The sequence below is a fragment of the Ictidomys tridecemlineatus genome, chromosome Y, assembly GCF_052094955.1.
Source record: "Ictidomys tridecemlineatus isolate mIctTri1 chromosome Y, mIctTri1.hap1, whole genome shotgun sequence".
NCBI classification, from domain to species: domain Eukaryota; kingdom Metazoa; phylum Chordata; class Mammalia; order Rodentia; family Sciuridae; genus Ictidomys; species Ictidomys tridecemlineatus.
Window position 1 is genome coordinate 5,235,737 of NC_135494.1, and position 25,040 is coordinate 5,260,776.

The 25,040-nt window shown below is 50.0% G+C and overlaps 1 protein-coding gene across 5 annotated transcripts in view; it reads left to right on the top strand.

Moving 5' to 3' along the window:
- Window positions 1-25,040, top strand: part of LOC120890333 (F-box-like/WD repeat-containing protein TBL1X) — a 175,925-nt gene that overhangs the window by 64,056 nt on the left and 86,829 nt on the right. For all 5 annotated transcript variants that reach the window (XM_078035378.1, XM_078035380.1, XM_078035376.1 and 2 more), the window contains one exon: window positions 3,755-3,828. The gene's annotated coding sequence lies outside the window, so the exon portion shown is untranslated. The remainder of the gene's footprint in view (window positions 1-3,754; window positions 3,829-25,040) is intronic.

Below are 25,040 nucleotides of genomic sequence, written 5' to 3' on the forward strand. Positions count from 1 at the left end.
GAAACACTAAGGGCGGGGGCTTCCAAGTATATTCAACTTTTCCTTCTCAATTTAAGTTGAATGTGGTCTCAGAATTGGAGCTTCCCCTGATGAGTGTTTTTCCCTTCCTGATAGTCTTTACATTGGTACCTGAGACTGTTTGAACTTAGTTAATTTACATACAATTAAACCGGTGCTCATCCCCAGTACTGGCTATGTGAGTGGTGTTCAGTAGCTGCATGTGGCTAGTGGGTTCCTCCGTAGACGGGGGACATGGGACAATAAGTTCAACTGCACAGAGCAGCTGTGGACAGACATTAGCCTCATAGGAACCTCAGGGAAGAGCAAGACAAATGTGAAGGGGAGAGAAGTTTTCATAGCAAGTAACTAGAGCAAAAATGAACCCTGTCAGTTGGGTTGGTGGTACACGCCTGTAATCCTATTTACCTGGGAGACTGAGGCGGGAGGATTGCAGTCCAGCCTGAGCAATTAAGTAAAGCCCTATCTTGAAATAAAAAAAGTGCTGCAGCTGTGGGTCAGTGGCAGAGCGCTTGCCTAGCATGTGTGAGGCACTGGGTTTGATTCTCAGCAGCACATAGAAATAAAGGTCCGTTGACAAACTCATAAAACAAATTTTAAAAAAGTTAACATTTTTATCAAAGCTAAGCATAACTTAAAACAGTAGGGATAAAGGCAGTATTGAAGCACTTTTCTAGGATTTTAAAGTTATGTATGTAAAAGATGAGTGACATCAGATTTTTTTAACAGCAATAGTGGAAGTTACAAAACGGACATACTACAGAATTGTTTGAAAACAATTTGCAGCCAGAATTTTGAAGTTTCTCCCCTCCAAATGTATGGAGGATGGACTAAAGATGCTTGTGCACATTCATTACATCAGCCACACTTCACTTTGTCCACTTCTGGAGAAGTGAGATGTCAACCTGTCCCACCAAGGTGAGACAGTAACCAAGCAAGGGGACATCGTGGGACTCTGAATGTCCAGATAGACAACAAAGACAAGGAATTCTCGAGGCCTTGGTGGATTCGGGTTGCAGCAGGCCTAACACTGACTAGCACAGACTGGACCCACGAAATTGGAAGAGGACGTTCTGGTACGTGTGTTGTGAAGGTGGCAGCACGTGGAACTGACAGACGATCTAAATGTTTTTTAATTTTGTTAAGTTGGACACGGATACACTGCCTTCATTTTTACGTGGTGAGGATTGAACCCAGTGCCTCAGGTGGGCTAGGCAGGTCCTCTAACCACTAAGCCACAACCCCAGCATAATATCTGAGCATTTTAAACGTGTGGAAAACTGAATGGAAAGAATGTTGCCAGATCTTGGAAGAATTTTGTCAAAGGGAACAAAGAAAAAGAAGAAAATAAAAACCAAGGCAATTAGGGATTCCAGGAAAATGGGAAAGTTGAATAAGAAATGAATCTGAATGCTGCTATATTATTGCTTGCTCAGCATTACCCACTCCATCATCGAAATAATGTGCAGAGTATAGATTTAACAGAAAACAAGTTATCAAAAGTGATGGGGAAAATGTGAAAGGGTAGGCACAGCATTGATGGTTGGCATTTAAGGAAACAAATCTGCGTTTATGAGAAAATCAGCAAGTTGCATTGAAATGTGGTTTAGTGAAGAAGTATTATAAGCAGATGATTTAGAAACGTGGAAGTCAATACCAAGGAACACGAACATTAACAAAAATAGTTCCAAGGCATTAAAGTGATTGCTTTTGGGAATGGAACTGTAGATCAGTGGTGCAGAAAGGCTCGCAATTTTGAAAAAAGGAGTCTTTTGACTCACTTGGCTTTTGCTTTTAAAAGCTGAAGATGGGTTACTTTGAAAAGAATAAAAATGGTTTGGGTATTACCCTCTCTAAAAATTAGAGTTTAACGTAAAGTGTGTGCAAGGGTGTTTGGGAGCACTCCTCTCCGGTCCTGACGGCTAAACAGGTGTGCAGACATTGCCCAGTGCTCCGGGGGGCAACCTCACTGCTCCTTGAACTACTGATTTAAAGGATTTAAAAACCTGTCATTGAATAAACCATCTCAATACATTAAAAAAAAAATGCCGTCTTTTGTTGGTAAAACAGGAAGCAGCAACTGCTTCATGGCACAGAACTTGAACCCATAGCAAGAACCCTCTGGCACCCCGGCACCCCAGCTGCTCACGCCAGCCCATCTTGGCGTCTGGCTTCAGGCCCAGTTAGTGCAGGGCTCACTAAAATGAGAAAAGGAATCGGGAGGAAATGGCAGCTTCCCTCTCATGCTTGGTGGCTTCTGAAAACGTGTTTCAGATTTTTCACATGGTTTTCGCGTTGGTACAACTTGGGTTTCTCTGGAGTCGCAGTGTTGATGGCTGTGGCGAGTCGGGTTCAACGTTGCGCCCTGTGGGTCTATTGCAGCGCTCAGTCGGCTGTGAGACGGCCGCCCGCCCTCCCCGTCTCTGCAGTTCTTCCCCGGGTCCTTAGATAAGTTCTCTGCGAGTGTTTCCCCCTAGAGTTGCCAGAGGAAGTCGATAGGAAAACGGTCCCGCAGATTTTTTGATGTGGCGGAAACCTCATAAATATTTTAATGCCCTTCTTTCACAGCTGAGGAAACTCGAGTCTGGAGAGTCTCTTATTAATTAGGAGGAAGATGGGGGTGGGCTCGCCTCCCCAGCACCGCAAAAGGAAGAGGGGCGTCTGCAGAGAGTCCCTTCTTCCCCTTTTCCCTTCCCTTTCCGAAGGCAGAGGGAGGCGTGGTCAAGGTGGCTTCGTGGGCAGTGAAGCGCTCGGGCGAGTGGGCTGTCGGGATTTGCACACGGCATCGTGGGCGCCCCCTGCCAGGGGCCCACAGCCCTGGAGTCGCTCAGAGCAAACACCTGGGGAGCAGGAAGGGCAGTCGGGTGTCTCCATGAGGGGCCCCTGTGCCGCGGTTCCTGATGTCCAGAGCTGGGAAGATGCCGGAGAAAGTCCTGTGGAAGGGCTCCCCACTGTTGTCCCCAGTCCTCGTGCCAAGATCCTTCTTAGCAAGGACTTGTGCATGGCACCTGCAACCTTGCCCCTGTTCAATGATCCCTTCTCGGAGGCAAAGTCCCTCTCCTCCTGCTCAGGGTCTGTTCCTCGTCCCAGACTAATGGTTCATTGTTTCTCATCGGAAATTGCCTAGTGCGTTTGTTCATAGCTAACTGTCCCTGTTCCCCTCTTGCCAAGCTCCACAGCCTTCCCCCCTTCCCCAGGGCTCAACATGGAGCTCCTGTCGGTGGAAGATTGGACTTGCCTTCTGAAATACCTGTGTTTTGGCTCGGCGAGCTTTAGCATCGCAGACCACGTTGTCTAGTTGTTGGAGTCGAGTGGGGTTTTGGGGTTTTGGCGATGTGCTGAGCATCGTGACGCTTTTTGAGCAGTCTGTGTGAACAGCCTCGCAGCATTCAACAGGCTTGAGCCTTAAATCCACCAGTGAGGGAGGCCCAGCACCTAACAGTTATTATTAATACAGCCTCCTAGTGCCGGAGTACTGCAGCCGGGTCAACGACATCAGGGTGAACGCGTCCCTAGCCTTCTTATTGGAGCATCACGGAATGTACAAACTCGGATGATCACATTATCCCAGGGGATGAAATCTCACGGGACCCCCATCTTACGTGGGGTCTACCCTTGACTGGGGGGACACTGTACGTGCTCACTCGGACGTCTGCTTGGTGAAGGAGCGGGTGAGACCGTCTCGGGATGTGTTGGCTTACGTGTTGGACTGACTTGGAGTCTTATTCATTAACAGGTAATACAAGATAGAAGAGAGGTCTCCACATAAGCCCTGGAAAGAAGAAAGGATTGGCCTGCGTTTACTTCTGAGTAAGTAGAATTGTGAAAGATTTTATTAGGAACAACCTGCCAACCTCTGTGTTTTCTATGCTTAAAGCCACGCGGTCATGTTTGTTTTCTTGTATGCGCTGGAAATGGAAATTGGAGATTCTTTGCAATAGGTGATTTTTGCTGGGGGGAAAAATGTGAAGCTCTCTGTCAGCACACTTCAAACTCTTTTTTTTTTTCTTCTTGCAGTGCTGGGGATGGAACTCGGGCAAGAGCCTTACTGCTGGCCTGCACTTGTCCCCAGCCCTGCTGACTCTATTTAAAACATCTAGCTTCTGGAATTCAGGTTTCCATGAAGTTTAGAAAAACAAAGACGGTCGTCAAAATGTGTGTGCCTTGGAGTGACCCATAGCTTCTGATCTTTCCCCCCGTTTACGTGTGAGGTATTTGTCTTTGCTCTGGAGTTTGGTTTATATAAACAAATCAAAGTATTTGGCTTTTATGTGGTGGAAGCTCCTCTGTCTTACGTGTCCCTCTCGATGTATTTGGAAATGACAGGCAGCTGTGACACTATGTGGGCAGGACATATTTTTCCACGGAAGCCTTGCTTGGCCCGTCCTGAGCTGGCGTGGACCGTGCGTGGACCCCCGGGAGGCCTGTTCCTCCAGTCTTGGGTCTGTTGGTTTCCAGTGTGGACAGACCGACTCCTGTAGTACGAGTTCTTCTGAGCTGCTCTTACCTGCTGTAGGTTCACCGTGGGGACCATCGAGAGCACCTTTTGCAGACACTTCGACAGCCCTTCTGTTGCAGATGACGGTCCTCTGAGCCTGTCACTTCTGCGCTGTTGTGGAGAACACGGGGGTGTAAGAGGCGTTTGTCTTTTCAGTGAAACCTCCTGGATTCTTTTAGTGTGGGAGCCGCCGTGTTTGGTCTACCTGGGCACACCTAAGGGACACGCCGCCCCTGGTTGTCTCTTTGAAAGAGCACCAAAGCTGATCCTCAGAGCCTCCTATGGTGAAGAGAAATCATGACCAAAATCCACAGACCTGCAATCCCCACTTGAAGGTGGCAAGGCCCACAACCTCTGACTTCACGGCTGGTCTCCTTCGGGAATGAGCATACCCCAGATGTTGAATTTGGGACTTTCCCCACCCTCGTCACGAGTGGTGGGCTGCCCTCGGGTGCCCTTGGTGTGTGTTCAGCTTAGGGTTGTATGTGGTGTGCCGGGAGGTTCACTGAGGTGCCACCCATCGTGAGTGCAGGGGCACTTGCAAAACTCTGTGCTAGACATGGTTCTAATTTGGTAGCAGCTTTATGGAGATGTGATTCACACAGCAGACGATTCACCCCTTCGAGTGTTCAGTGCTGTTGGTTTTTTGCATACAGTACTGGGACCAGAGCCCAGGGTCCTGTATGTGACAGACTGGCCACTAAGCTGCATCCCCAGCCCCTGTTCAGTGTTTTTAGACATTGGGTTCTGCAGCTGTCACCTTCCTCAACTTTGGAGCATTTCACCATTCCCAGAAGAACCTCGTAGCCCTTAGCAGTCGCTCCCCATTCCCGCCCTGTAGCTGCCACTAATCCGCTTTCTCTCCATGTGCGTCGGCCTCTCCTGGGTACTTTAAATAATGGAAGCCTGTGCCGAGTGGCCTTCTGTCTGCTGTCTTCCACTTAGCATGTGGGTATCGTATGTCAGTACTTTGTTCCTTTGAACAGCCAAACGCTGAGCCGTGATATGCATAGATCACATTTTGTTTACTCATTCATCCATCAGACACTGTTATTTTTAGAGCCTTCTATTATTTCTCCTCTCGGTGGTGCAGGGGATTGAACCTGGCCTTGTGCGTGCTAGGCAAGCCTTCTACCACTGAACTCTATCTTTTTTTGAGGGGATGAGGGGATCCTAGGGATTGAACCCAGTGATGATGAACTATATCCCTAGCCCTTTTTATTTTTTGAGATGAAGGCTTGCTTACTTGCTCAGGGCTCACTAAATTGCTGCGGCTGACCTTGAACTTGCAATCATCCTGTCTTAGTCTCCCTTACGTTTTACCTTTTTTTAAATTGCATTTTGAGACTGGGTCTGGCTATGTTGCCCAAGCTGGCCTTAAACTTGGGGTCCTCTTGCCTCAGCCTGGTGACTAGCTGGCATTGCAGGGGTGTGCCACCCACCTGGCTTGAAGGCTTCTGTTCTGAAACCATGACAGACTCGCAAGTAGTTGCAGAACTCGGCAAGTTCCAATGTCCCGCCACCGCCTCCCCGCAGTGACCGTGTCTCTCAACAGAACTGTGCCGAGTTGACCCAAGTAGGAAATGGGCATTGGCAAGGTGCTTTTGGTGTGAATGCATGCCCTGTCTGGTGACGGGAGCTCTGCCTGCGTGGTTGTGTGAAATGTGATCCCAGGTGTGTGCAGAGTGTTGCTGCTACCATAGTCCAGGGGCAGGATTCGTCCACCTTGGGCTCTGCCTCTCCATCTCCATCGTTTCTTCATTTCATGTGTTATCTGAATAGAGTCCTGCAGTATGCAGCTTTTGTAGACTGACTGTGCAGCCGGATGCCCTGGAGATCATCCCTACTTTTGCTGTCCTTCCAGAGCTCATCCTTCCCTAATGCAGATGAGGGATTCTGGGGTGTGGATGAGCCACAGTGCACTGATGCCTTGGCTTGCTGATGGGCATTTCCTGCTCCGGGCTGTTCCAGGTCATCCCTTGGGCCTGCTTTCCCCTTGGATGGAGAGAAGGCAGTCACGTTAAGGAGGCAGCTTAGAGACGCTGCACCCTGGGATGCTAGAAGCCTTGGGGTCCACGCCATACGGTAGGACTCAAGCCCAGGGATCTATCAGGTAGCTGTCACTTTCTTTGCTGTGACAGCCAGCTGGCTGCCCTCACCAGGGGCCAGCTGTCCATTCCCGCCGTGTCCAGGAAGTGCCAGTAGAGGACTCAGCTTTTCTGTTTGGGGTTTAGCTCCTTGGGAAGCACTGGGAGCTTCAGGTCCACGTATATCGGCGTCACCGATGCTATCAATGGTAGGACGGAGGATGGAGATTGCCGGTGGACCTGGAGTGGACCCTCGGAAACCAGAGCAACTTGGAGCCCAACAGCTGTTCGTTCCCATATGCTTGGTTCAGCTGTGCCCTCTGGAACGTCTGGGAAGTTGGCAAAATGTCCAACTGTGCAAGGGTGTGCAAGGTGGAGACCCCCTTCCAAGTGTGGGCGTCCATTTGGGGTGCGTGTGTGCTCCGTTTCCCTCTTGGCTCTTCCCACTCCCTGTGACCCGTCTGGATGCGATGGGAGGAGCTCACTGGAGTCTCTTAAGAGCCCCAGATAGAAGAGGCATTGCTTTGCAGCTGTGTTTGTGTGGCCTGGTGTATGTGTGTTGCTGTGATAAATACTTGAGTAACCAGTGGAGATGCAAGAAGATTCATCTTGGCTCACCATTTGACAAGTTTACTCCGTGGTCAGCTGGCTCCACTGCTTTAGACCTGAGGTGAGGCAGAACACCATGGCGGAAGGAAGGGACAGAGAAGGCTGCTCGGCTCATGTCAGTGAGTAGGAGGGAGGGACAAGATAGAGTCCCCAAGGGTACATCCCCAGAATCCACTTCTTTTAACTAGGACCCACCTCCTAAGTTCTCCCACGTCCCAGTGATGTGACGCCATCAAATTACGAATTCATCAGTGGATTAATCCACTTAGGATCTAAGCACTTCCCAAAGGCTCCATCTCTAATCGTGGCTGAGTTGGGGACCCAGGCTTCCATGCATGAGCCTCTGTGGGACATTCCACATGCAAACTGGAACCCCGGGATTAGTAACAGAAATGGGTGGGCACTTCTCAAACCAGTTCCTTTTTCATAAAATCTAAGAAGGGCACAGATGACCCCCTTGAATTTGCGAGGGGCCTTGACTCTGGAGAAGCGTTTCCCACAGAGGCTCCCTCTAAAATGAACTGGAGCTGCAAGTTGTGGAGAGGACGACAGTCTCTGTGCACCCCGTGGTCACCCAGCTTGGGCATGGGGGCGTTGCATACCAGATTGGTGGAGGGGTTGCTTGGGAAGTGCCAGGGCCTCTGTACCGTGTAGGTGGTGGGGGTTGTTGCTGATCCATCTTATGGAAGCCTATAAGGTTTCCCAGGCACCCTCTGGGCCCCAGCTTGTTGATGCAGAGGTGTGAATTCACGAGATAAGCCAGTGGAACAATGAATGGCCCTTTGTGGTCCCCAGCTGATAAAGTGCTGTTTGACAAAACCCTTCCTTTGTTGTTTCCTCCTCCCAACCTGTGGTTCCGATTGACTGGGTATTCTTTTCCTTCAAACAACATTAGTCTTCCTGGGTTGCAGGTGGGCTGCCTGACCTGGAGACCCTCTTCTCCACACAAGCCTCCGCCTCCCTTGCAAACTCGGGAATGCAGCGTGTACCCACTTCCCAGGGAGCTGCTTTGTGCTTGAATTGGCATCAAGCGGACATTAATCTGTGGTCAGGATGGAATCCTTGAAAAGGACTCCAAGAGACTCCGATTGTAAACTGGCCTTGAAGGGCCCGAAAATGACGGACTCTTCCGTGCCTGACCTTTTCCACTAGTTCTGGCTCTTAGCCCAAATCCAAGAGTCTTGTTTTTCTTTGTGTTTCCTTTCATTTTTCTCCATAAACATGAGCAGTTCCCACTAGCTCTTTTTTGGAAAGGGGGTGTACTGGGAATTGAACCCAGAGGCACTTTGCCACAGAGCTACAGCCCCAGCCTTGTTTATTTATTTATTTATTAGTTATTTTTCTTAATGTTTTATTTTTTATGTGATGCCGGGGATTGAACCCAGTGCCTTGCCAATGCTAGGTGAGCACTCTACCATTGAGCCCCAGCCCCATTTATTCTTATTTTTTGAGACGGGGTCTCACGAAGTTGCTTAGGGCTTCACTAAGTGGCTGAGGCTGGCCTTGAACTTACAATCCTCCTGCCTCCGTCTCCTGAGCTGCTGAGATAACGGGCATAGCTCTTTGTAAGTGCAGGGCAGTGGCTCTAAACCGTGGGCAGTTTCTCTCCCTTAGGGAATGTCTGGAGACATTTTTGACGTCACAGCTGGGGTGTGACACTGGGGTGTTTGACACTGGTGTGGAGAGGGTGGAGACCAGGGATGCTCTCCAACTTTCTGTACCCACCCCACCACAGACTCGCCCAGGCCGCAGAGGCATTGAAGTTGGTTGGTGGGGGCGTAGCATAGGCCAAGCGTGGCCTCCTGTCGTCTTGCCTGCTAGTGCAGCAAAGCATCATGGTGAGAAATCGGACAGTTTCAGCCCTGCTAAAGGGACTCTTGGGTTCAGTAAAACTGTAAACTTGGAAAATAACAAAAAACCCGTCTTTGAAGTTGCATACCCTCTGCACTAACCTTAGTCACTTCTCTGGTCAGTCGGAGGTATCTTGAGGGCACTGGCCGCTGCATATCTTGCCCTCTCTCCTGACCTCATCTGCCCTGTCCTACAGGCTATTGACTGAAGTTTTTTCAGAGTTTGTAGGGTTGTGCTCTTTAATTAGTAAAATTAAAAAGATTGCAAATTGAGACTTCAAAAAAGAGAACATGGTGAGATTTTTGTTTTGTGTAGACCAGAATTGAACCCTGGACCTTGTGCATGCTAGGCAAGCACTCTTACCACTTATCTGTGTTCCCAGAATTTATGATCTATCCATCCATTCATCCATCAGACTGAACCCAGGGGTGCTTAACCACTTAGTCACATCCCCAGCCCTATTTTATTTAGAGATGGGGTCTCCCTGTGTTGCTTATGGTCTTGCTAAGTTGCTGAGGCTGGCTTTGAACTCACGATCCTCCTGCCTTGGCCTTCTGAGTAGCTGGGATTGCAGGTGTGCACCATTGAGCCTGAGAAGTTTTTGTTAATATGATCATATATCAAGATATCAACTTAGTTTAACTCCACAGTATTCATAGTCTGTTAAAAAGAAATAATCTGCATAATTTGATCTTTTTTCATACTGGGTATTGATTCTGAATGTAATGACTTTGAATAATTATGTAATCCTCCTGATTTCCCACCTTAACACATCCGTACGCACGCAGCATTGATTTTTTTTTTTTTTTTTAAATGGGAAATGTGAACATAGTTCTGAGACTCTGAAAGATTGTAGTCTTTGTTAGAATCAATATGCAAGGGAAGATTATCTTAGGAAACACACCTCACATAACAGTCACCTTCTTACCTAGTGTTAAGTTCATTGCTTCGAGCTACACCCCCAGCCCCCTGGAACTGTCTGCATTGAACACAACTGCCCGTTCCTCACTGCCCAAACCCCGCCCCCATCTTCCTACCTTCTGTCTCTGTGCCTCTGACTACTGTGGGGCGCTCCTAGAGTGCAGTCCATTCGTGTGCCCTTCTCTGACCAGTTAGCTCTCTTGGCATAACACCTTCAAGGTCTGTCTGTATGGTAGCATTTGATAGGATTTTCTTTTTTCTTTTTTGGTACTGGGGATTAAACTGGGGAGCTTCACCACCGAGCCACAACTCCAGCCCCATTTAATTTGAGACGGGGTTTCACCAAGTTGCTGAGGCCGGCCTCCTGCTTCAACCTCCCAAGTTTGCTGGAGTTACAGGCTTGCACCACTGTGCTCGTGGATTTTCATCTTAAGACTAAAAAGTATTTGATTATGTATACAGAGTACATTTTATTCATCTGTCTGTTCGTCAGTGGGTTCTTAAGTTGTTTACCAAGGATTCTAAAATTTATTTTTAACTGGTAGTGCACATGATTTTTGTTCCTGTGTAAGCATATTGATGGGTGCCATGTAATATATATAAGTATACAATAATGTTCAAGTCGGGCTTAGATGTATGTATTTTCTCAAACATCATTTCTTCATGGTGAAAACTTAAATCCTTCTTCCAGATTTTGGAGATGGGTAGTGTTACTTTTTGGGGGGGAATAGTACCAGGGATTGAACTTGGGGCACTCGACCACTGAGTCACATCCCAGTCCTATTTTGTAGGGTCTCACCGAGTTGCTCATCACCTCACAGTTGCTGAGGCTGTCTTGGAATTCGCAATCCTCCTGCCTCTGCTTCCCCAGCTGTATATCTACATTGTGTTTTTTGGGGTTTGTTTTTTTTTGGGTACTAAAAAACTGCATCCTGGTTACTGTGAGGCCTGTGCTACTGTACATGTCCAGCAACGGTGTGCAGAGGTTCCCCTTTCTCCACTCCCTGCAAGCTTGTCACCTTGAATCTTTTTGATGACGGACGTACTCAGGTGAGGTGATATCACTCTGTGGTTTTGATGTGCATCTCCCCTGATGAGCAGATGCTATTGAACATTTTCTCACGGGCTTGTTGGCTGTCTTTATGTCGTCTTTGGAGAAAGTCTGTTTGGATTGACTGCCCACTTTGTTTAGTCAGGTTATTTCAAAGTCGATCCGTGCTGTGACTACTCCTCAGATGTAGAAAGTGATTCCGGGCGGTGGGTAGTCGAATCATCCCGCCACACAGAAAATTCCAGAGCTTTTCTTATACTCTTTCATGTACTTTCTCTGTCATAGAAAGTGCTGTCCTGAGAGAGATCCTAAGTTTCCAAGAACCCAGGACCTCTAGAATGAGGACACATGAGAGTCCCACTCCCACCTGCCCTCTCTCCATTCTGGAAAGGACTTTCTTTTTTTCCATCTCTTGTAACTTTCCTGCAAAAGCATAAACTTTCCCTCTGTGTGTATAAACTTTGGAGACGCTCTGCAATCAGCCTGATGAAGTTTTATCTTTCTATGAAAGGGTTCTTGATGATTCTGGAATGTGGTGTCTGTCACTTAAACATCGTCTGCAGAAATCACCGCTCTATATTTGGCTCCGACGTGGTTCCCAATGTGTTCTCACAACACTCGGTGCCAAAGGAGCTGCTGTTTACCGGCCATGGGGATCTTTCGGCTCAGATTGGTTTATAACTTTATTTACAAGGGATAATCAAAATGGATTTCCTTGCTATTTTGGTGCAAAGTAGGACAGCAGAATTAATCTCGGGTCATCTGTTCATTTGGCAGCTGATACCTGCCTTCGGGTGCGGGGACTGGATCTTGGGCTAGGGCTGGCCTCGCACAGATTGGATTTGGTTCTTGGTTGGGGTTGGAAAACGTGTATGGGCCAAGCATGGAGCTGTCTGGGATAATTGGAAGCCAGTTGCAGGAGCTGTATTGTCTATAGCTGCTGGTTTCTCGGGTGAGCCGGAGAGGAAGTCTTCACCTGTGAGGCATTCACTCACATCGCTGATGAGCCTTTAAGTAGGATTCCCATTTGAATGTACAGTTTCTTTTAAAATTAATAGTGCTATGGGCTGCTTTGTTGGAGTTTTCCCCCTTAAAGACTAACCTCTTACAGGCTCTGCATTTGACAGGGTTGAAGGGCCTGGTGTTTACTAACCTTTCAGAATTTTTACATCCACTTTAAGGGGTGTGCGTATGTGTGTGTGCCTTCTCTTTCCCTTTTTGATGAGACCACATAGTGTTTGGTTTGTAAAAATCCTTATTTCTTCCAAGCACCCAACTGGAGCTGCAGGTCACCGGGCCCGGCTCCTGTGCTGGGTGTCTGTTGACACGGAGCAGCGTCCTCCCGCGCTCTGTGGCTATCCGTCGTTGTCAGTGAAGAAGGCGGAATATTAATCTTGCATGCAGTTGAGATGGATTTATAGCTCTGGAAACCTCTCGGCCCTGCAGCTGCGGCGGGCTGTTGCACTATGAATAAAGAGATCCTGGGCCCCGGCTGGCGAGGGCTGCCGTGACCTAATTGGCCACAGGGTCCATCAGCGTGCCAAGGGTGGATTTCTCGCCCTGCGCTTGCTCTGGTTTGGTTCTGCAGCAGAATCCACCCAGCCTCCCTTGGCGGAAAGGGGAGCCCTCCTCCCACGTGAGCATCTGAGGGACCTGTGGGAACGGCGCGCGGGGCCGTCCGTGTCTCCGATGCTGGCTTTGAAAGCCCGGTGATGGGAGCGAGGTCTGGGTTCTGTTTGGTCTCTGCAGACTGGGCCTCGTTTGCCTCCAGACTCCCAACCTGGTGGCAGCCGGGGCCGGGGAGGCCCAGGAAAGGGGGGCATCCACCCTGCGGGCATCTTGGTAAACTCAGCCTGCAGCTGACCACATGGGCACTGTACCTTCCCGGGAAGGAACAGGTTGCATGCAGAAGGTGGGGGGTGTGGTGGGCCATGGGGGGATTGGGAGATGGCGGTAAATGGATGCACTTGAAGCCCCTAAAGAGAACCCGTGTGGATTTTGTGCCCCGTCGTCTGCCCAGGATGCCCAAGGGGACCACAGAATCTCCGGCTCATGTGGTTGATTATGTCTCGGGCCTTGGCTGGGGGAGGTTCTGTGTCAGAAAACGGGTGAGCGTGTGATCCACCAGTACCCACCGTGCCCGGAGTTTGCCAGCAAGAAGGAAGCTGTGCCGATGTGGCCTTCTGAGCCTCCTGGGAGCCTGGAGGGCACCTGGCGCCATCCCCCGCCACCCCGCTTCTCCTCACCGGGGCGACCTTGTTGTACTGTGTGCCACAGAGCAGCAAGGAGCATTTGCCCTTGGTGCCCAGGGCCATGTGGGGTAGCCATTATAGTCGGAGCAACGGCTTCATTGGATGAAATTCACCTTCCCCAGATGCACCCACTGAGCCTTGTTTTCCCCCAAAAGCTCACTCGGGTGTCATTCAGGGTTTCGGTGTGTGCACAGAGGAGTGCAGCCGTCCCCACCATCTGATTTCAGAACATCTTCAATACCCCAGAAGGAGACCCCATACTGGTGGGCAGTCCCTCCCCAGGGACTGCCTCCGTGTCCCATCCCCACACAACCTCCAGTCTCTCTTCTACTGCTCATCAGTTTGCTTATCCTGGACACTTCCTATCATACTGACAAAGCCACACACTTCGTGTTACCTGTGCCGGACCATTTTCAGGATAATGGTGGCAGCACGTGTCAGTACTTGGTTCCTTTTCCCAGGTAACGACTGTCCCGTTGTGTGAAGTAGACCACGTTTTATCTGATGAGAGACCATCATCCATTGGTGGATGTTTGGGTTGTTTCTATCTTGTGGCTGTTGTGAATAATGCCGCTGTGAACACTCAAGTCCGAGTTTGGGTGTGAGTGTTTGGGTGAGGCCGGCGGTGGCACCCTGTTGCTCGGCCTGGACTCCACCCTGATGCCACCATGACCAGCTGAACATGAGTTTTTTCATAACTGATAACATACTCCTGACCACCTTCCATCCCAGGAATACTGGTTGTTGAGAGCAGGTTGCCTGTGCACTGTTGTAGTTGGGCACGGCAAGGTGAAGTCTAGATTCTAGTCGGACGCAATGAAGTGTTGGTATCATGCTTTAGGTAGGAGGTGTCCCTCAAAAGCTCATGTGGAAGGCATTACAAGAAAGCTTGAGAGGTGCAAGGGTGATGACAGTTGTCACCTAGTTAGTGCACTGATCCCCTGAGGTGGACTCACTGGGCGGTTACTGTAGGCAGGTGGGCTGTGGCTGGAGGAGGGGGTCCCTGGGCTGTGCCTTTGGGGTTTTTATCTTGTCCCAGGTGAGCTGAACTCTGTTTCCTGGTGCCCTGTCCTGAGCTGCTCTCCTCCTCCAGGCCCTTCTGCCATGATGTTCTACCTCACCTCGGGCCAGAGCCAGGGAGTCGGCCCACCAGGGACTGAACCTCGGACACCATGAGCCCCAAAGAAACATTGCCTCCTCTAATTGTTCTTGTCAGCTTTCCCCCTGCTCCAGCCAAAGGACCTGACTGAACAGCAGGCTATAAAAATAAGTATGCGTTCATCTCTATTTCTTATAGCGTTTTTTTGTTTGTGGTTTTTAAAGACAAGGATCTTGAGATAATGAGACTTTTCAACGATCCGGTCTTTTCCCCTTCCACCTTGTATACCTGTAAACATGACATTGGAGCGGCTTAGTGTTCAGCAGGTCCCGAGTTGGTTCAGAAGACTCTTTGCTTTTGGAAGGTCACGAGGTGGGTGGGAATGAGGAGCTGCATGTGACCATGGCCTGTGTCGTGGGGGAGTCGGGCCGTGGCTCACGTCTCCATGTTTTGGTTCAGCGCTTTGCGAGTGCAGCCACACCTGGGCACAGGCTTCCGGGTGGACCTGGGTACTCCAGGAGAGCAGCCGGAATCTCATCCACCCCGAGAGCTGGAGTCACATGATGAGATCAAGCAGGTTGTCTACATAGGTCCCACTGCTCTGCTTGGGTGGTTATTTTAGACGGATCTCGGTATTTCCCAGGCTCATACTTTTTCATTAACTGCATATAAATTGGGGGTAAATCCCTTTTTCTTTTTAAAATATGGCTCTTTAAATTATATACTTGTCCACTACTGAAGAGTTAATTTGAAGAAAACAGTTCTTTGGAAAACTCACATGCAAACAAAAGCCCTGCTCCTTTTCCCTAAGTGATCATGGTGTTGAGTTGGATTTGCCCCCAGCCGTCTTTTCCTGAGGTCCTAGAGAAGCTTGCAGCCATGGTGGAAGACGAAGCAGCTTCCTGGTGTCGCAGTGCCACACCTCCAAGAGCTCCCTGTGAGCCCCGAACAGCTGTGTATCCATGCCATCCATTCTAGCAGCTGTGGGGACTCGGGAGCCTTTGAAATGTGGCTAGTATGATGGGATGAATTTCAAATTTTAATTAACTTACAATGTGGCCCTTGGCTCTCCTCGTGGGGAAGAGCAGACGGATCTGCAGTCTGTCGTATGGGCTCAGTGAGCTCCACTCTGAGCAGGTACAAGAGCTGGGTTTACCTGACGCTTTATTTTTGTGGGTGCCGGGGGTGGTATCTAATGCCTTTAGGAGAGTGGTTCTCAGAAGGGGTACTTTTTGAATCCCTTTCACGTGCCAGGGAAGCTTGGGACGCTGTCTGGAGATGTTTGGAATGGCGTGATGGGTGAAGTATGTATTAGCCATGCTTCTTTGACTGTAACATAATACCTGAGGTAATCAACTTACTAAGAGAAAAGGTTGACTTTGACTCATGTTCATTCCATAGCCACTTGGTCCAAATCCATAGGCAGCATCTTATGACAGGGAGCCTGTATTGGAACCAGCTGCCCATCTCATAGTGACTGGGAAGCCGCGTGATTAAGAGGAGGGGCCAGGACCCCAATTCTGCTTTAAGCACATGCCCCCTGTGATCCCACTTGAGCTCTGCTTCCTGTTGGCGGGACTGGCCAGGTCCTAAGGCATCCCGTGACACGCTGCAGACCCAGTTCCGTCAGTGAGGGGTGGGGACCTGTCCATGGCTCCACACTCCAAGCAGGCACTGGGCCTGGTAGTACCCAGGTGTGGGCAGGAAGCCGGGCCCCTCCCTCCACGGGGCCACTCGGCTGTGTTGTCCATCGACCTCGCTGTTCGTATTAGACGTTGGTGCTCCGTACGAGTCGGTGACCCAGCACCCGTCCCTCGTGCTTCTGTTTGATGGAGTGATGGCTAAGGCGAGAGCGGAGCCCTGTGCCCTGACTCTTGCCTGCAGAGGCCTCTCGCCAACACTGTGTGCCCAGCTGACGAAGCTCGGCTGGGGCCAGGGGAGGCTGAGCATGGCCGTATCCTTCTCGGCTCCCAGTGTGTTTATTCAGCACTCCATGCTATTTGGAAGACCTCTGGAAGTTGGCGTCTCTCCAGGTCTGGCAAGACGGAAACAGTGGGATGATGGAGTTCTTCAGAATGCTCACCAGTGACCCCTCTCCCCCTGCCCCACACCCCCACTCCCGAAGTGCTGCCCTCGGGGTGCACAGCGTGGTCTCTGGAAGCCCAGCACGCCTGGGCCAAGTCGAGTAGGCAGAGGGCACAGGGACAGGCAGAGCTGATGGCACGATCAATGAGCAGCTCCCTGTGCCTGAGCTCTTATGGGTCGCCTCTGGCAGGACGCGCAGCTGCCTCTGGCAGGGAGGGCTCCATGCCTGGCAGGATGGCATTGAACGCTCCTTCTTAGATGCTGTAGGTCATCGTCGCACCGATTATCTTAAAGAAGCTGGGGCGGCTGGCCAGACGGGTGATACTGATGATGGCCACTAACAAACCCACGGCGCTTCTCGTCCGTGGCTGTCGGTTTCCCAGTTTTGCCCATAACACGAGTTGAAGGAGGATCGATGTGTCAGCAAGGGAACAAACGAGACAGTTATTCAAGAGTTAAACTGAAATAATGTGCAAAAATAAGCTCTTCGGCAAACCTGCAGCCCCCAGGGGACTGGGATCTTGTAGAATGTGAAATTCCTTGAAGCACAAACCCGCTGGGCATTAGGATGTTGCTTGGGGTGGCAGGGAATTTATTTCCCCCCTTGTGTTTGCAACTGTGAGGATCATGGGGTGCCCTCTGTGGGAGAAGGGAGGTGTCGGGCAGATCCCTTTCCAGAAGAGAACAGCTTGTAACAGCTCCAACAGCTTCCTTAGGGAGGTGCAATGACCTGAGACACGTGTCCCCATGGTCCCTGCTGGAGCTGCCTCAAAGGCATCATTTCAAGCCCCAATTTTAAATTTGGTAGGATGAGGGGCTTTAACCCTCTGCACTGGGGGATTCCTGGTTCTCCCGGTTCTCCTGGAAGCCCCAGGTATCTACTGAGGGGAAATTCTTTGTTCAAGGTGGCGAGTGGCAGCACTCAGGTGTTGAAGGGAAGGAGATGGGTCAAATGGGTTTTTCTTTTTTGGGGGGAGGTTCATGCTGATTTACGACTCTGCATGCACTTAGACATGCAGCAAGCAGATCTGGAATAATCTCCAGCCTTTGCGACAGTCTGGGAATGCAACTGTTAAACACACGGTCAGCTCAGGGGTGCTTCTAATGGTGTTTGGTTAGCACACATCAAAGCCTGCCACAGCACAGCTCATCCTATCTGTCCGTAAGCCTCTGTTACTATTGGTGTTGGTCATCATTGCTGTTGAAGAATCAAAGACCATGAAAAAGCAATGGCAACTTCTGTTGCTGTCTCTAGAAATTGCACACAACTGAACTAAGCCTTTGAAGGCCCCTTTCACAGGTGGCCCGATGCCATAATTATTCATTTATTTTACCTTCCCCAAAGGCCTTCTGAGTGAGCCCGATTAAACTTGCATGCTGCCTATCTATACTCCCCCCCCCCCTCTGGGGGCTCTGTGGATTAGGTTTACAGTTGTTGAATAGAAAGCAGAGCCAAACTCACACTTCATCCCAGATAAGAACATGGCAGTGCTTGGGCTCACCCAGAAGGAATTTCTAGGACTGATTCTTGCAAAGTGGGGATCATGCTCCCCAGGGGGAACGGGGCAATGTCTAGAGGTGCATTTTGATTGTCACCCCTGGGGACCGTTTCTGACATCCAGCACCCGGAGTCTCTGGGATGCTACAGGACAAGGCCCCACCACATGGTGAGGGACTCCACAGGTCCCAAGTGCCTCCACAGGTCAGCCTCTGGCTTGCCAGGACCCTGCCCTGGCCTGATGTGCAGCCACTCACGTGCTGAGAGTACACTGGAAAAGGGAGGGTCGGGTCAGAGAAGCCTCGTGCGTGTGGGATGAGTGGTGGGTTCCCAAGAGACCTGCCCAGCCCAGCCTGGCTCGGCCCCGCCAAGCTGGAGGGTGCTCCTCTTCTTTCTGGTGCCATCTAGGTGACACTGGAGCAGCATGGTCCCTGGGAAGGAATTGTGAAAATCGGGCCCAGACTTTTACTAAAGAAATGAAACCAGAAACATCAGTCCTTGCAAGAAGAAGACTGTTTTGCAGAGCAGGGGCGGAGGAGGGCACCCGATTGCCTTCAGTGTTGCAGGTTTCCCACGATTAAAGTTAATTGCATGGCTTCAAGGGGGATATTTCCTGGTTTCTGACATACTCCCCTTGGGTTAATATGGAAATAGTCAAAAGGCTCAAAAGTATATAGAATACTTCTGTCTATTCCACATACGGCTATAGTGGCTGAAGCAGAGTAGCAAAATCTTCTATTGCTGTCCTCGTGGGTGTGTGTGTGTGTGTGTGTGTGTGTGTGTCTGTGTGTGTGTGTGTGTGTGTGTGTGTGTGTGTGTTTTCCTTTATTCTGTTTGAGGAAAAAACGATCTCAAATAGCACTACATTTCACAAACATTTCAGGTAGCATCTCTAATACAGAAGGATCTGGTGGGGGGCCTCCTGGGGATTAAGCTGGGGCATTTACCCACTTGAGCCACACCCCCAGCCCTTTTTTGTATTTAGAGACAGGGTCTCAGAGTTGCTTAGTGCCTCACAGTTGCTGAGGCTGCCTTTGAACTTGGGATCCTTCTGCCTCAGGCTCCCCTGGAACTACAGGCTTGCATCATGTAGAAGGATTGTTTGATTCTGTTATCCTGTTCTCTGTGACCATGACAATAGCCACAAACGGTGGCTTATAACAGCAGACACTGATGCCCTCAATTCCAGGGTGTCAGCAGGCCTGGGTCCTGGAGGCTCAGAAGGGCCAGTCTCTTCCGTGTCTCTCTCCATCTGTGGGCACTCGGGCATCCCTTGGCTTGGGGCTGAATCCCTCCATCTTCCGCCCCTGTCTCCCCATTCCCCCCCACCCTGCCAGCTCTCCCGCCTGTCTCGGGAAGACCCTGCTGTTGGATTAAGGACCCACTGAATAATGTAGAATAGTCACGTAGTCACATTTCCAATGTCTCCCGGGAGGTCCTATTCTGTCTCTTGCCACATGAGGCCTAGTCACTGCTTCCGGGGATCAATGACTGTGAATCTCATCCTAGGGTGTGGGAGTGTGTGAGGGAAGGGAAAGCAGATGGTTATCTTTTGGTCATGGGGTTCTCTTAAGATGCTAATGATTTATTGAGAAAGACAGCTTGTGGCATATAAAGAAAAGTGTGACGATAAATATGAAAAGAATGCGAGGCTGTTGGGAAGAGCAGTGCTTGTGGAAACTGATTAAATGATGCAGGAGCCTCACGTCTCTTCTTGGGGGCTCTCAATGAACTGCCTCGTGGAACTTGTAAGGATTAAATAGAACATGGTGTTAACCAGTGCTAAGCATTTGGCATGTGCTGCATCTGGTTTATCTGGAGGTTCAGAGGTGCTCATAAATACCAAACCACCAGGGCACATACTGCCACGGCCTGATTCCTGTCATATAGGCGCTCCTGTCACTGTGACCAAAACACTGGACGAGAACAACTTGGAGGAGGAAGTTCATTGGGGGCTCACAGTTCTGGAGATCTCGGTCCATAGACGTCTTCAGGAAGCAGAGAAGGGGCTGCAGGGCACATGCACCCTTCCTGGGCATGGCCCTAGGGACCTTCTCCAGCCATGCCCACCTGTCTGCAGTCACCACCCAGTGTGTTTGCTCAAGCCCGAATGGACTACTTAGGTTACAGCTCTTTTATCATTTTTCCCTCTGTATTAATATTCCTGAATTGACGGGGGCTACCGGGGGACACCCCATATCCAAATCATAACTTTCCACCCTGGCTGCCAAAACCTTGTTCTCCAAAGGGCTTGGGCGGCCCTGCCCGCTTGGCCTTGCCGGCTGCAGTGCCCGCGGGCTCTCCTGGAGCCTGGCTTTCTCTGCAGCCAACAGCTGCTCTTGGCAGACTGTCCATGTTACTGGCAGCGCTTGGTTCCTGAGCTCTTCATTCTGGCTTTTGCTTCCCCTTCGCACATCGCTCTCCGGGTCAGCTCCCAGGGGCCATGGCCATGCTATACTTAGGCTGCCCGCCCCCCCCCCCCCCGGCCTTCCTTTAAAATCTTGGTGGAAACCTCCATGACCCTTCACCTGACCATTCTGCGTTTTTTCAGAACCAGACACGGGTGATACCAAGGCCATCTGCTAGCTGGCCCCCTGGAGTCGTGGGCAGCGGCCTCTTCGTGCTCACATGGTCAGCGCCAAGTTGTTTCAGCATGATGAAACGACTTCCTGGGCCCGCCTGGGCAAGCCGGTGCTCCCAAATCTCAAAGGGATCCCCCTGCTACATCCTCGAACCTGTAGTGGGTATGATCCTCAACCATCCTTCCTATTTTCTGTGTGCACAGGACTTGGCATCTCTTTAGGAGACATAATCCCTTCAGTACAACTTCCTCGTCCCCTGGTTTACAGACTTTTTTAGAGCTAGAATGCAAGTTTTTTTTTTTTAAATCTTAACTCTGCTTTCTTACCATATTGAACCTGGCTAATAGCTTCCAGTAATATCCCTGCTACTGACTGAATGCAGAGCTGCCTTGAAATGTCCTCTGCCAGGTGATCACCTTTAAATTCAGCCTCTGTGTCTCGGGACATGGGCGAAATGTAGCCATGTTCTGTGCCAGAATATAACACCGTGGCCTCTGGTCCAGTTCACGATGGAGTCCTCGTTTCCCTCGGATCTTCTGAGCACACTCTGCTTTCTTGTGGACATTCTGGTCTTCTGAGGTCCCACCACGTTCCCTCCTTAACCTCCGCCTACAGCATCCTGAGGCTTTTCCTGTTGGCATCTCGACACCTTTCAAAATTTCTCCCGCCAACCATACTTAAAGACTTCTAAACCACAGGTTCACGTGAGTCGGAGCGACAGCCCCACTTCTCGGTACCAATTTCTGTCCTGGCTGGCTTTTTCATTGCTGTGATTAAAACTCCCCACAAGAACAACCTGGAGCAGGAAAAATTACCTGGATCTCATGACTTCCGAGGGCTCGGTCCATAGATGGCCAACCCCATTGCTCTCGGCCTAAGATGGGGCAGCACATCTTGGCAGAGGGCTCAGCAGAAGAAAGCTGCTCACTCCTGACAGCCAAGAAGCAGAGAAATAGGAGGGGAAGGGGCCCAGGGAAGATGCGTCCTTGGAAGGCCCGCCCCCCAAGTAACCCACCTCCTTCAGCTAGGCCCCACCTGCCTGCAGTCACCACCCAGTTAACCCATTCAAATCAGGATGGGCTGATGGGGTTACTGATCTCGCACTCCCTCCACCTTTGGGGCTGCTGAGGATTGAACTCAAGGTCTCGTGTACACGAGGCAAGCGCTCTACCACTGAGCTGCACCCCAGCTCACAGCTCTCGTTATCTTGAATAGTCTTAGGAAAAGTAGATGGGTCTAAAATTGGTGGAAAGATCCCACTTGTTAGGTTGGAGATGCAAATGAAAAACCGGATAACCACTCTACCTCAATCCCTTACAGAGAAGTCAGAAAGCTTGTGTGTCCCTGTTCTGTTGGTGCAAAGACACTGCAGGATAAACGGAATACAACCTCTTTGGGAGATTCTTTGCCAACCTGTTCTCCAATAGGAGACACTTGTACCCTTTAACCTAGAATTGTTACATTTTGAGATTTGCTTTGTGGAGATATCTTAAATGTATGCAAAGAAGTCCTCACTTGGTTTCATTCTTCTGCTTTGGCGAATACCAAGTGTCGATCCTGAACTTACTAAATGAGGACACACAAGCATGAAATCTACCGAACGATAGGGAAAAAAATTAATGATTCTATATATGGAAGAAGCACCACATGACATGCTTGCATGGATAAAAACAAGATGCCTCATACAGTAGTTCTCCATTATCTGTGGTTTTGTTTCTGCAGTGTCATTACACATGGTCCACCACAGTCTGAAAAGATAAAATTGAACACAAGAATTAAAATGCATGTTCTGAATATTTTGATGAAATCTCTCACCATCTCTCTTCTGAGATGAGTCATCCATTTTTTAACGTGTCCACACTGTATATGGTACCCTCCTGGTAGTCCTGTTGTTCATCATATCAATTATATGGTATCCAAATGCTTGTGTCAGGTGACCCCTCTTGTAATTTGTAATGGCCCCAGATTTAAGAGGAGTGATGCTGACAAATTGAATATGCCAAAGAGAAGTGCCGTGTGCGTCTTTGAAGTAAAAAGCGTAGAGCTCAGTACTCTGTGGTTTCTTCCAATTCAAGTCTCATCATGTATTCCCATAGGAGAATACATTATCACAAGTTGCATGTGAACCAGGAGGAGGCATATGGTACAGATTGAGGTTGGTAGAGCATGACTGGAAGGAAATCCTAAGATTTGGACCTCCCTAGTCCTTTTAGGAGGAGGTTGGTAGCATAGGAGACACACTTTTCAGTGTATGTTTGCATTTTCTCTCTGCCTATATTAGCTAATTCGTTCTTCTTCTCCCTTCCCTTTCTATCTCCTCCTCTCCCACTCTCTCTCTTCTGTGTATGTGTGCAATTAGAGAAATCTCTAAGCTTTCTTGTTTTCCTCTAAATCATGTGATGAAGCTGTCTGGCACAGAAGGCAGCAGACTTTCTGTAGAAGGCAGAGTCCCTGTCGTGTTTTGGCTTTGTAGACCTTAAGGTCTCTGTCACAGTAGCTCAGCTCTGTGGTTTTAGGGGAAGGGCAGCCATAAATACTAGATAAAAGAATGGCAGGGCTTTGTTCTTTCCAGCTTGATGTGTGCAGGCGACCAGTCTGGGCAGATTTTGCCTCCCGGGCGTAATTTGCTCACCCTGGTCTAATGGATCTGATGAGTGTTGTCTGAACTCTAAAGGAAAGTGTACACTGTCCGTTGCTCTTTGTATTGCAGAGTGGGCTTTCCCCTGTCCTTGTGATTCTCTGTCCTGATGGCACCACCGCACCTACCATTTGTCTCTTAAGTTCTTCCCTGTACGTCGTTGTCTTTCTTCAAATCCTTAGCTTAAAATTTATCCTCTCAAAGAGGACACCTAATTAGCTCCATCTGCCCAGTCAGACTCAGTATTTTCTTCTAAATTTTAGAGACACTGTTAACAGGGTTAGCTGGTACAATTAGGGCCAGGGTGTGGGGTGTGGTAGTTGGGCTCCCAGCCAACCAGACAGTACCTAACGCTTCTGTTCTGGCCCCTTTAGTTGGCTGCGTGTGTCTGTCTCTGTCTCTGTCTGTCTCTCTCTAATGAGGATGAAACCCAGGGGTGCTTTCCCACTGAGCTGTATTCCCAGCTCCTTTTGTTTTTTTAGACGGTCTCAACAAGTTGCCCTGCTGGCCTTGAATTTGGCAATCCTCCTGCCTCGGCTTCCCATGGCACTGGGATTACAGGGGTGCACCACTGTGCCTGGCTCTGTGGACTATGATTTTGAAAATCTCTCTTCCCACGTGACTGCCTTTGCAATTACAATGCAGTTGAGTATTTTTATAGAAAGTTAAACAGGGAGAGAGAGAACGGGGGGGGGGGGGGGGGGTTGGCCTGGGTGCCGAAGGAGGGAAGGATGCAGGGTTGACCTTGCTTGGTGGTGGGGCTGCTGGAGATGCAGCCTGGCAGCTGGGCACTGGGATTTGGAGATGTTCCCTTTCTTCCTGAAAAGATGAGAACAGCTCCCTGTGCCCAAACTCTGGGGTTTGCAGAGTACCCGCTTCCCTTCTGCCCGTCAGAAGTCTGGGTCTATCTGGGTCCATTGTTAGCAGCTCCCAGCACAAACCCTGGACTCTGAGGCCCTAAGGTTTATGGACGTTCTTCATCAAAGCCCTTGATGGGGGCGTTGGCGTTTCCACCCCTTCCTCTTCCTGTCACCCTGGCTGTGAGGTCAGTGGCTTTGCTCCACCAGAGCCACCCGCCAGGACGTGCTGCCTCACTACTGCCCCCAAAGTCATGGGGCCACCTGGTCATGGACAGAGGCCTCCAAAACTAGGAGCCAAAGCAAACCTTTTGTCTTTGTAAGTTGGTTATCTCGGGGATTTGTCACGGTAACGGAGAGCTGACTTTTGTATCCCTTGGCTGGGTCTACTGTAACGGGGTGGATGCACATGCTGACACGAGTGCTCAAGAACTCTGCGCTGGAGTGGGGGGGAGTCCTGGGACCAGCCCACCCTCACATTTCACTTCTCCCCTCAACGGGCTTTGTCTGGCCGCTCATTACCAGCGTCAGTGTTTAATGAGATCGTACCTGCCTTGCAGGGCTGTTGTGAAATAAGTGGAACCTTGGAAAGGAATTGGCCAGAGGAGGTGCCAAAGTCCAGGCCTCTCCTTCCCCTCTGTCTTCCTTCTGAGGCGGTGGCTGCGTCCTTGACCAGCATCTAGGGAGCAGTCTTGAAAACTTGCTAGCTCTTCAGATTCTCCAGTCCTCCAGGGATCCGTGAAAAGGGACTGGGGTGGGCGATGGCATTAGAGGGCTCTTGGTTAAATGTGGCAGCTATTATTATGAAAAGACGGCATTGGTCTTGGTTGGTTTTAAGCTCCGCTTTAGGATGGCGGCCTGTAGGTTTTCCCCCTCACTTTGGCCATCTCTGCTGTGAACCGGATGCTTCTGCTTGTGGAGTCCTGTGTTGTTGGTCCTGTGTCCTGACCCACAGGCGTTACCCGGTGGGAAGTCGGGCAGACTTGGAAGAGTG